Source organism: Glandiceps talaboti, chromosome 2 (assembly GCF_964340395.1).
Source record: "Glandiceps talaboti chromosome 2, keGlaTala1.1, whole genome shotgun sequence".
Classification (NCBI taxonomy): Eukaryota; Metazoa; Hemichordata; class Enteropneusta; family Spengelidae; genus Glandiceps; species Glandiceps talaboti.
Genome location: NC_135550.1, coordinates 30,130,747 through 30,144,084, shown reverse-complemented (window position 1 = coordinate 30,144,084; position 13,338 = coordinate 30,130,747).

The following is a 13,338-nucleotide window of genomic DNA, read 5'->3' as shown; positions in this document are numbered from 1 at the left end:
TAAACACACCAAAGGACAGATTCAACTTTGATAAGTTGGTCTGTTAAGTTGCATACTTGATACTTGACTATGCTCATTTCAATCACATTATCCAGCTAATAGCTATTTAACTAGCACACATACATGGAAATTGAATCACCTGGTTACACTTGATAAACACAGAATACAGAAAGCTAAGTTTACAGTAAAGTATACATAACCACATACAATTGTTAGTGTCATGGTTGATGAGTTCTTTGGTATTTACTCTTCTTACCCAACTATTGAGTGCTATACTATATACGGTAAGGAGGTCAACTATTTACAAGTATACTGTTTCTACTCCACTGTCACAACTCATGGACAATTAGATCCCAAATTTGTGCTGTACTAGCAGACTGATACCACATCACAGTCTCACTTGTGAGTTGGTTTAATATCTAGAATACAATGTATACTGTGAGTGTGAAATGAGCTGGCTATCTAGTATTATACAATAATATCATTTTGCTAAAGATTTCTACATTATAAAATTGCATACAGTAGAAAAACAATTTCATGATTATGAAGCCTTGTAAAGTTGGTATTCTATAATGTCAAAAGGGTTTTTAAGTATTTATACAGACATTAACATGGTAGAGTAACATTTTACCATTTAGGTATGGACACCAAACAAACAGGAATGAAGAAATTTTTATGTCTCCTGTTGGTTACAGTAAAAACCTGAAAAGAGTTAGTGATAAATGAGAGGTGGTTACACCAGCTGACAAGAGAGATGGTACTCTTACAATACCAGGAGAGGTTTTTAGACCAGTGGGTCTTTCTATGGGCTGTATTACATGCTATTACAATTCTAACAAATAGGGGTTGAAATAACAACAATGACATTGTTTTTTAATAAGTTTACTTCATTGACTGTTATATGCAAATTCACACCTCATTACAGGACAGAGTTGTACATACTAATATGCCAAGGACTAATTGGTCTACATGGTATAATTATATCAGCATAGGAATTCACAATTACAACTAATTAAATTACCTCTAATTATGTATGTGAATGGTGTCCTGACATGTACATTCCTATTAAAACTGTTAAGTGCACTCATGTGTTTACTTTCAAGCTGGAGGCAATCGTTCACTTTGGTAAAATCAAATTTATGGCAGTCCACAAGTCGGCGTTTTTGTAAATTGGCTAATATTCAACAACATACGAGTTAATAAGAATATATAATGTATTTCAATTTAGCTAGCTATGATTTCATTAAATAATGATTGACAGCTACCTAATTAAGTCAAGAGTTAATTAGTGTATGATATAATTAGATCAAATACCACTGCTACTAGCCAAATAAAAGGTTACAATGCCTTTATTACCCTGGAGCATAAATTAGTTGAAATTATCACGTAGACAATACACGTTTTCTGTCTGTCAAGCATTTACATGTGTGTCAATCATAGTAATTTTGTGCTGAAAGTTCCAACGATTACAATGCTGTTTTCTGTGATTATCATTCAATGACATTACAGAAGTTTATTTATTATATTTTAATTTTTTCAGAATGTTAACATTTTTTTAATGCATGAAGTAATGGACAGAGATTGATCTCTAAAGTGTCCATGTCATCTAGGAAAGCAGATGGAAAGATTCAAAGTGTCTTGAAACAGATCCGATCCCTGACGTGGGCACAAAAAGTTCATCAGAAGTTATGAGAATTTTTAGGATTATCAAAATATGACACATATGGTGACACATGCAAGTTTATTAATAGCTACCTCTTAGTGGCATTATGCTAATGAGTTGAACACAGGAGGACAATACCCTATGATGAAATGGCAGAGTAAAGGGAAGTACCTTGAGTACCACACATGTTTGGTAAACAGGACTAAGGAAACATAGTCGCTATAGTTTTGTGAACAGTAAACATCATACAAAGTTTATGTAAACTAAAAAATACCCATAATTTGTCATCATCTTGTCAAACAGTTTTGTACATTCAACAAAGTTACAACTACAGAATAATAATCTACCTATTAACATACACACTTGTTTTTAAAATAATGTTTTCCCTTCCTTTAGGGCTAGGTGAGTTCAAAACCACAAATTAAAATCACATAGGTTCACATTGAAATTCTGGTTTCATAACAAGTCCTGCATATATAGAAAATGTAATTATTTGTCTTTGAAAAATGTACACTTGGTTTTTTTAAATTTTCATTGCAAATTTTGTGGAAATGGGAATGAAACATTTCAAAGATTCATTAAGAACTCTATGGTTTCTAGATACTTAAATAAGTACTCAATTATGAAATATGGAAGTAAAGTCTTTCATTCATTCATTCATTCATTCATTCATTCATTCATTCATCCATCCATCCATCCATCCATCCATCCATCCATCCATCCATCCATCCATCCATCCATCCATCCATCCATCCATTCATCCATCCATCCATCCATCCATCCATCCATCCATCCATCCATCCATCCATCCATCCATCCATTCATTCATTCATTAGATTCAACTTTTATCAAGTTCTTTTACATATCATTGCAAATCCCTGGAAACTATTTATCGTATTCAAACTTGACAATATAATGAATACTTGACAATTTACTGACAACATCACTGGGTTTGAAATTAGCAGTAGTCTGAGAAACATAAAATTCTGAACATTGTATCTAGACTACTAGTTTGGATGCCAATGTGGTCTGAGTGCAGGTGTAAATCATAATGATACCGTATAGGGACTAGACTACTAGACTACCAAATTTATAGTATAGATGGTAGTCTGTTAGATCAATGGAAATCGATAGAAATCTCTAGCTGAAACATGCCGAAACAGTTCACTTGGATAAATCTGACTGTCAAACTTACAAGTTAGATTTTGAATTAAAGAATATTAGAAAGCACACTACGTGTACATGTACACACGCTATGTAGTTGATAAAGCACACTACATGTACATGTACACACGCTATGTAGGTGATAAAGCACACTACGTGTACATGTATACACGCTATGTACGTGATAAAGCACACTACATGTACACATGCTACGTAGGTGATAAAGCACACTGCGTGTACATGTATACACGCTATGTAGGTGATAAAGCACACTACGTGTACATGTACACACGCTATGTGGGTGATAAAGCACACTACGTGTACATGTATACACACTATGTAGGTGATAAAGCACACTATGTGTACATGTACACACGCTATGTAGGTGATAAAGCACACTACGTGTACATGTACACACGCTTTGTAGGTGATAAAGCACACTACATGTACATGTACACGCTATGTAGGTGATAAAGCACACTATGTGTACATGTACACACGCTATGTAGGTGATAAAGCACACTACGTGTACATGTACACATGCTATGTAGGTGATAAAGCACACTACGTGTACATGTACACACGCTATGTAGGTGATAAAGCACACTACGTGTACATGTACACACGCTATGTAGGTGACAAAGCACACTATGTGTACACATAGTACACATGCTATGTAGGTGGTAAAGCACACTACGTGTACATGTACACACGCTATGTAGGTGATAAAGCACACTACATGTACATGTACACACGCTTTGTAGGTGATAAAGCACACTACATGTACATGTACACGCTATGTAGGTGATAAAGCACACTATGTGTACATGTACACACGCTATGTAGGTGATAAAGCACACTACGTGTACATGTACACATGCTATGTAGGTGATAAAGCACACTACGTGTACATGTACACACGCTATGTAGGTGATAAAGCACACTACGTGTACATGTACACACGCTATGTAGGTGACAAAGCACACTATGTGTACACATAGTACACATGCTATGTAGGTGGTAAAGCACACTACGTGTACACATAGTACACATGCTATGGAGGTGATCAAGCACACTACATGTACATGTACACATGCTATGTAGGTGATAAAGCACACTATGTGTACATGTACACACGCTATGTAGGTGATGTTGTACTGCATGTTGGCTGAGATCCATATCTATAATACAGACATACAATATATTTCAATTGTCATGTAGACAAAGACAAGACAGTCTCTGTAGTTCTTTGTCTCTAATATTGATTACTACACTGTCACTAACAATGGAGTGAACTCAGCATGAATGAAATGCATACATTTAAATCCTACCAGCATAATCCCTAGGGCCCGCCAAAACATAAATAACATGTTGTAGATGGATCAGAAGTTGCAAAATTAAAGTTTATTGTTTTCATATCATTTGTGAACAAATTTTATTACATTATTTGAGATGAAACTGTTTCAACATGTACACATCAGAATTACAGCATACCTTTCTAGTTCAATTTGTTACAGCATACATTTATAATTTAATTTGTTGATATTTTTACAATACCAATCATGTTACAACTAGATTTACTTGCAATGCACAATCACAAGTCATTTCAATGGACAAGTTTCTTTGTTAGTGACATGTTGATTTATTGTGATTCTAATCCTCTCAGTTAATGAACTGTATTCATTCTGACATTACTTACATAACTAGGTAGTCAGAAATAGTACACTCTACATGTAACATTACAAAACTATATACAATGTACCATACGATATTATCATACGATAAACTTGACACAAACTGTTATCTTTCACTATTAAAATGTATTACTATGTTTACTACTTTTTAGCTGTGATCATACAATTTGATCATTTTCCTACCACCAAATATCAGTTTTTAGTAGCACTATAGTATTTAAAACATGCAAGGACAGCATTTGATGTGTGAGGAGGTCAAAGTAAACCATAGATCATGCCTGACAAACATTGACAGCATTTCAGTCCAAAATACACTAAAACCACCTGTTGGACCCCCCCCCCCCCCTCCAGCTATATCACTAAATGATAACGTTATCATCCAGTGTTTCCCAAACTTTATCCTTCATGACAAGTTATCAGTATAACTGTTGGCAAACCTCCACATCTATGGCTATCCTATACATACATTGTAAAGCCAATGGTTGCCAACTCATGCCAATCACTGGAAAGCCCCAGGCCAGGATTAGCTAGCTGCCATCAAAACTAACATTCCATGATTGTATCATATGATTTTGACAGTTGGATGTACCCTAGTTGTCAAGTCTTATGCTATATTTTCACTATAGAATTATGCAAAACACATTACCAAATTTAAACGTATAAACATTAACATGTACCTAAGTTCACAGTCAATGTCACACCATCTCATTATTATTCAGGTCTAGTGTTTTTCTGACAGCTAGTTGACAACAACAACAAGTACAATAGGTTATCTCTTTTTAGACAACTGCACAACCAACTACTGTCCTGTACTGCAGTGTTTTGAAGGGACAGAAACTTGGCCTTGACTGACCAATGCATAATATACCACAATGTATATATGACTGCACTGCAATACTTACTAGTTACTAAGACTATATTTAGACACTTCCTTACCATCTTTCAATGGTTTCTCTTCCTTCTCCTTCTTGTCATCCTTGTCACCCCTTCTCCTGAACTTACGGAGTTTCCGTAACATCCTAATTTTGACTTTGAACTACTCTGGGTGTTGTACCTTCCAAAATCACCAGCTGTTCACAAGTAAGCTACATCACTGTCCCAACAACACCATGTGACTCCTGACTGTCAGTTTGCTGTGCTCCAGTAGTTTCACAACACATGTACCATATATGGTCTTAGTCCAACCAGCAACCTTAGTGACTGTATTAATAGAATTCTATCCAAATATTGCTCATCAAATCTAGCACACCTTGTACTATTTTCACAGAGTGTAGTCAACACATCAACATGTTCCATAACATTCGTACAACCTAAGAAGTGCAGGTATGCTAATACTAAACAGCATGACACAAGTTGATATTGATTGCAGCACCTCAATGAAATGCCTGGCTTAATTATGCTAATTGTGTGTATGGGTAAAATGTGGATGCCCTAAAGCCAACAGGTGAGTAGTGGCTTTAGTTGCTTTGCAATACATCAGTTGATAGGTAGTTATATTCTTTGACAATAGTGATGTAAGAATGGGTTTTATTTTACCTGGATTACATGAGTCACACAATACCAGTGTACAATTGTAAAACTGCAAAGGCTGTGTGTATACCACTCACTGACCCTGGATTCAATACATTCTGTCCACTGTCATTAAATCAGATATGGATGAGTGAGAAGCAGTCACAATGGTAAGCTAAAACATCACACCTTGTTTTCATTTTACTTCACATTTTTTCCAGGGTAAAAACTTATAATCTGGTTTAGTATGAATATGTATATCAGATGTTTGAATCCTTTCATCATTCCGAAGCACTTAATGCACTTCAAAACTATACTTGTATTAAATCAAAATTGTAATGCTTTTATGATAAGTACACCTAAAATATCTACAACACCTGAACCAAAACTTCAAAGTTCAAAATGTTGTATATTCCATCCCAAGGTTACCATGGTAATTCCTAAGTTGTAAGTTATGTTTAAGATAACATCAAAGACATGGCAGATGAATTAAAATTTTCTTTCCCTTCATTCTGGGATTAATTTCACATGTTTATTTTATTAGTTACTAGTGTAGTAGTATTGTTAAGTAACTATATTATTAACTAAACCATAGACTGTCTAGTCTAGCGTCTATAACTAAACACTATGATGCTAACATCTTATTTCCCAAATATTTGTCACTCTTACTTTTCAATTGTGTTTATATAGTCTGTTATGGCCAGTGAGTTTGTGATAATCCTCCATCCCTGAAGAAGTATGGTTTGTGCAAGAGTTGACTTTTAAATTTCACTTTGACTATTTTCTTATAGTTAACTCACACAGATTGAAGATATGTGATTTGGTTTTTAGGAAATTTAAACATACTGTATCAATGTGTACTTGCAGTAATGGTACCTATGGGTTGACTGAATGTTCTTCATGTCTTCCATCACACAATAGTCCTGGCAGATTTCATTATCTTGTCAATAACTACTTCACTGCACTTTCCTATACTACATGATAATTAAATTCCTAAGTTCAACATCCAATTACAAAGATGAAGAAAATTGTCAATAACATCTAGTTGACTTCATGCAGTCATAGCTGTCCCCTATACTACAGCAGGATGCATTCCATACATACTTGATGGGGCAGAACAGACATGTCGCTATCTTGACCTACGGCTATTGTCACATACTAAACACTACACCATAGAGTGTGAAGAGCAAGCAATCTTCAGAAAATTTTCACAAGAAGTTGTTAAAATGACTTAATAATGCCTTCTTGCATGCTATGATGACACAGTTCCTTGTTGATACACTCGTGGCTGAGACCAACCACAAGAATTCCACAAGGCATGAGACAAAATAGTGAAACAAAGTCAAACATTTTATTGTTTCATGGGTTATTTGGGTCACTGTTTTCCTTCCAAGGTAAAAGTCAACAGCTGTTATATTTGGAGAGTACAAGTTTTTTCAAGAGTTTACCATGTAAGAGGTGCTTTTGCAAACATTTTCTTCAAGGTGTGGTCACAGTGTTCTGAATACCTGTATAAATGGCCGACTTTGACATCAAGCTTCATCAAACCCTATTGTCATCAGTCTAACAATAGCTGATTTACTACTCTGACCTATCTATTGTTATCTAGAGTCACTTTTGTAGTCCCTGGTGGATTAGTAACAAACAAGAACCGTGATGCTCTTCTTTTGTACGACAACTGTTCATCCCTATTGCTGTGTAGAATGGACCAAACTTTCATTGCAAAACAAAAGCATGTTCCAAATTAAAGGGGGGGGGGACAGGTTGTCTCTTGCACATTGGTCACTATCAGCAACTGTTATGTACAGAAACCCTGCATCCCTAGTTAAATGGACCAAATTGCTGTTCGGAAGCTATGGCATATTCCAAACTACTGTACCAATAAAGAGTCCTAGGTTTGTGTGTATACATTTGTAGACAAGCCCTTCATCCCTACCTGTTAATAAAATTGACAAAAGCATCCACACCAAAACAATGACATGGTCCTAACTACTGGTGTATTGGTTACTACTCTACAGTATTCATTTACCCCAATCTACCTCTAAAATGAACAAAACATTTAAACGCAAACAATAGCCTGTTCCAAACTACATGGTGGACCAAGCATTGTGAAACTGTGGGTATATGTTCACCATTATACTTTTATGGACAATACATAAAAAACTGTCGGGGTAAACGATAAACCCGTTATTTCCTTTATGACAGAAAACTCTTACAACCAGCAGAGCCATTAATGTGATAACCATTGTGTGGCCCTTTAAAATTTAAAGGTATAATTCTTACAGTGTAACACATAGTTACAAACCCTACATTGCTACCCTGGATGTCATTTCTATAGTCTTCCTTCTTTGTCTCTTTCTCTTTTTTTTTCTTCAAATCATACCAAGAATACTTCTTATACTTTTCATACTGTCACTGCTATAACTGTGTAACTAAGTTTGCTGACTGAGGTTTTGAAGTTAGCAGACTCCAATTCACTATCTAAGTTGAGAATCTGACTTTGAGTACTACTAGTTTGTTGTGTTACTGCATACACTCTCTATCTACATTGGTGGAGGGTCTATGGTTACTGTGATCTTGATTAACAACTGAATGTCAACTGTAACTTCAAATCACCATGCAACTATCTGAACTCATAGACATGTTTGTCATATCACACAAAACTATCTCAATTCAGCAAACATGCATTGATTTATAAACTCTAACATAATTCTAACTGTATTTGTCATCAAGTGTAGTTTTGGTGATAACACTATAGTAATATGGTGAATGGCATATTTATTGACTTTGTTCTATGCATGTTTTACAAATGTACTTTGCTTACACTTACAGTGCTTGTTTCATATGCCTTCGGAGTCTTCATTTACATAGTCGTAAGTGTAAGGTTATCATTTTAGGCTCAGATGGAATTGCTCAAGGAGACATATATCAAAGTTTCAGAAATCGCAAACCAACAGGTTTCTTAGGATATAAATGTCTTACGTTAACCCATTTCACAAACTTTATCAAGTACAAACATGAAAATGTGCCCATTTTTAAAAATAATTTTCAACATGTTTTCTTTCTTCACTTTTGACTAGTGTATAGCTTACTAGTTTATCTCATACTCAAAAACACAATATTTCTACACTCTTACCCTCAGCTTCCATCAAACTCTAGTTGTATGCGTTACTGAAGACAAACCAACAAATCCATCTGGCCATGATCATTATCAATAAATACTAAGTACGAAAAAGTAAGGAGTAATTTGAACAAAACATCACGATTTTTTATACTCAATCTAGTCACAGAAACAATACCTCATACTTGGTAATAACTGATAGCCTATCACATCAGTTCAGAATCTCATAATTATCAACTGCCCTCAACATTCACGTAACTCATCTAAAATCCTTTCTTCTTTCATCACCATATTTTCTACTCATTAATCCTATGCCATGTGTTCTTACTATCTCTGTGTTTATCTTATTGTTGTGTCACTTAAAAAAAGACACATTCCCACATTTACCTTTTTGTTTTGTGACTGGAAAGGAAACAATACCACATTTACCTTTTGTTTTGTGGCTTAAAAATTGGGAACAATAGGAAACCAGTCAAGCGTTAAAAACCTGTCGGTTGTATACAATGATTAAACTGCAACATATGAATTACGTTTTTCTTTGACAATCAAACAGGCTATATCAATTTCTAAGGAGACAGTAGAGATTTGGAAAGAATGGATGTCGCAGCCAAGTTATTTAGTTTTGAATGCAAGAATAAATCATTCAATGGTACAGTTTGTATAGTTTGTATGTGGTCGGCAATTTTCCCTAAAAACCAATGTACCAGCAAGTTGAAAAGCTTTCAATTCTTTTTGTGTATTTCAGGATTTTTTGATAGCACATAATCACCCAACATTGTGATAATATCAATGGTTTATTTTTTCAGTCACTTTAGTAGCCTGAGAGTGAATCAATGGTTGACTGGCCACTGTATATTTGTACATGTATTATAGGAACACCGCAAGGGCCATGAAGGTGTTCTATAAGGTTGTCAGACAAGCATGTTATTTTATAAACTTTACTAGAACGTTTTATTCTGTTAGTTGGATTAAAAGAGAATTAAGTCATTCCTTGTTTTGAAGTACACATAGAGTATAACATACATATTGTAAATCACTCTTTATTCCTGACAATCCTTTGACTGTGAGAATGGTTCATTTTGGCAGACATCCAGGTTATACTTGTACATTTCTATTCTGAATCAACAGGTCTCCATTTTGAAGTGTTTGGCATATGCATTAAAAACACATGGTGGTGTCACTTTCCTGCCTAACAAATGATGTTATGTCGTTGTCTTCACCTAAGAAACAGACTTGTTTGTATTGTATGTTACTTTATGTGAAAGGAGTCACTATGTCCAACTACTATTACACCAAATCCATGCATAAAACAATATTTAGGAGACAACTATCTAATGAAGTAGGGCTTAAACCTGGGTGATTGCAATAAATAGCCAACGTATATACAAGTTACACTGTTTGACAAGTTAGATTGTTTTTACTTTTAGCCTCCAAAACCAACTATGCTGTATCTTTAAAAAGTACCAACTGATTGATTTTTATCATGTTACAACTAGTTCTGTGTATAATGCACACAACAGTATCTAGGAGAGATAACATTATCATTAAGTAAAGACCACAGTGCATCATGTACCATAATCCAGACTTGATTACTTGTCTTCTTATATCATAGTTGATAAACTAATTTGCTATTTTTGTTGTGTTTATAAACAAACATGATGAGTTACTATCTACATTAAATCTACTGAATTCAGACTGAAAACTAAAATCAGAAATACCTTGTTTTTAGACATAATACAGTTCATTTAACACAAATAGTAATAAGTGAAGTCTTGAAGCCATACAAGTTTATAAATTGTTGAAACCATTACATATCTTTTTTTTGTGGCAAGGAAACTTACAAGTACACTGTAGTTTCTTGTTGGTCTTACAATTTATATGCTGAATAGCCAGTTCACTTTGAAATGCAGTACTTTTGACAGTTAAAGAACTCAGTTTATCTTACATATAGGATACTGAAGTTGCTAGCAATCACTGTAATTAGCCAAAGGAGGTGAGAATTGAATTGCACTGAAAAACATGTACTGATATTGGTCCTTTCTTTGATACCAGTAGTTACAAATACTAATATATAACTAAATTTTGAAATCTACTGCTTGACTGTAACCTTGAGATTGTAAGTAGTAAAATAACCCTGACTTGTCACATAATAGATTATATAGATAGAGATCTATGAAGTCTCCACCCACAGACGCTACCACCATGGTAACATAAATGGTCAGAGTACAATCGTTGAGAGAGTCAGGCACTCACATGCCATCACAGCGTTGTCCTCCTACCTACGTTGGCACAGCTCCAATTTTATATGTTAGCAGGATTTACACAGGTATGCACATATTTTCTACTGGATTGCCCTTACCATGGGAATAAGTGAAAAACTTCTGACCTCTGGTCTGTTTGACTTCTAAATTTAAAACTCTGGGTCATTTAAAGTGGGGGAAAATTTAAAGGTTAGGCCCATGGGACATGATTATCAATATCACTGTATTTGGTAGCAAGCAGATAAAGTGAGCTACTTTCTAGGGCAAACATCGATATAGCAAACACACAATCACTGGTAAAATGATCTGACGTTAATTTTCTTAAGTTGGTGTTAAACATGTTATGGGAATACATAAAATTCATAATACATCTTTTCAGCACTGACTGACTAACACTAAAAGAATTTGTGTGTGTGTGAATCTACAAAACTTATTTACACTGAGATTATACAAAAGATGTCCATTCATTCATAATTTTTATAACGGGGTGCAAAACTTACAAATCATAAACTGCATGTCTCTAATGTTGTGTCAAATGTAGTTGATACAAAATGTGAAGGTTAACATAGATATAGATATGTTATGTTCACTGAGATAGTAAGGAGTTTGGTATGTTGTACAACAAACCTTCACCATGTCAGTTTGATAAGAGATTACCAATTCATGTCTGAACATGGCACCAACTGCCCCTATAATGCAATAGATCATCATAATGCCATAGTGTAAGCTTGGAGTTTTTCACCTTGATATCTCTGTCAATATTTCGTGTGACCCCTATAGCACAAAGTCCTGTACATAACAATAACCGACAACATAGAAACGTGCAAGTTCGTAAAGATTGTTGCACAGTAAATACTGACAGGTTCCTACCTTTCAGACTTAAGTATTTGCCATAGATTTGTGAATCTTGCGAAGGATCAGCCATCTTCACCAAATATTGGTCTGTCAGTCTCTCTTTCTTTCCGAGTCTACCGTCCAAATTTAACAAATCCTATTACAGCTTGGTAGTTCACAGTATGAAGGCAATGAATTACAAAGCCACTAAATTGCTGCATAGAACGACGTCCATTGTTTCATACCAACTTGCGTACACCAGCAGCTTTGAAGAGTACCGACTTTAAGACAATAGGTAAAATACCCCACTAGGGAATGTCAAGATAGCGACTTTAAAGTGTCCTGTATACACTGCAAACCTTGTTCAAACACTACAACAAGGCTAAGAGCAAACTGTCATGCCAAGTCAGGATTTTGGCAACCTGTCAAATGAGGGCAAACCTCACCTGGTTGCAATGCCCGGTAATGATAAGACAAAGACTGTCTAAGCATCAGCTGATTATAAGTTCATTAGGACAACTCAGATCAGCTGGTACTAGCAATCAGTCATGCACATTACCTGACGTGGCCCTATCAAATCAGACAACACAGGACTACTTGTACACACTCCTACCTATTGTGTCAGACACAACACTACAATAGCATGAATAGACTTGGGCAGGAAAAGAAAGAAAGGGGAAAATCTCATTGGTGGTTAGGTAGACATGCAAACAGTGCAAACTATGTAGCAACAGATTTGGGATATCATAGTGGGGACAATGTGTTACAGTTTCATTTATTTGTATGTACAAAACAGTGTCATTTTCATGACAGAAGACATCCATGGATATAACCTAATGACATCAAATAGTAGCTGACAACACAACTGACACAACTGAGTCTCCGTGAAATGTATTTGACCCTAAAGCTTACAATACACAATAGAACTATAAACACTCTCAGTGTTGTATAAACCTACTGTTTTACATCAATCAATGGCTATACCTCCCTGCAGCAAAACTTAACACACTTTTACACTTGCACCCAGTCAACACACACTTATATAATACTCAGTCTCTGGAAACCATGTGGATGGATAAATATTTAAAGAAT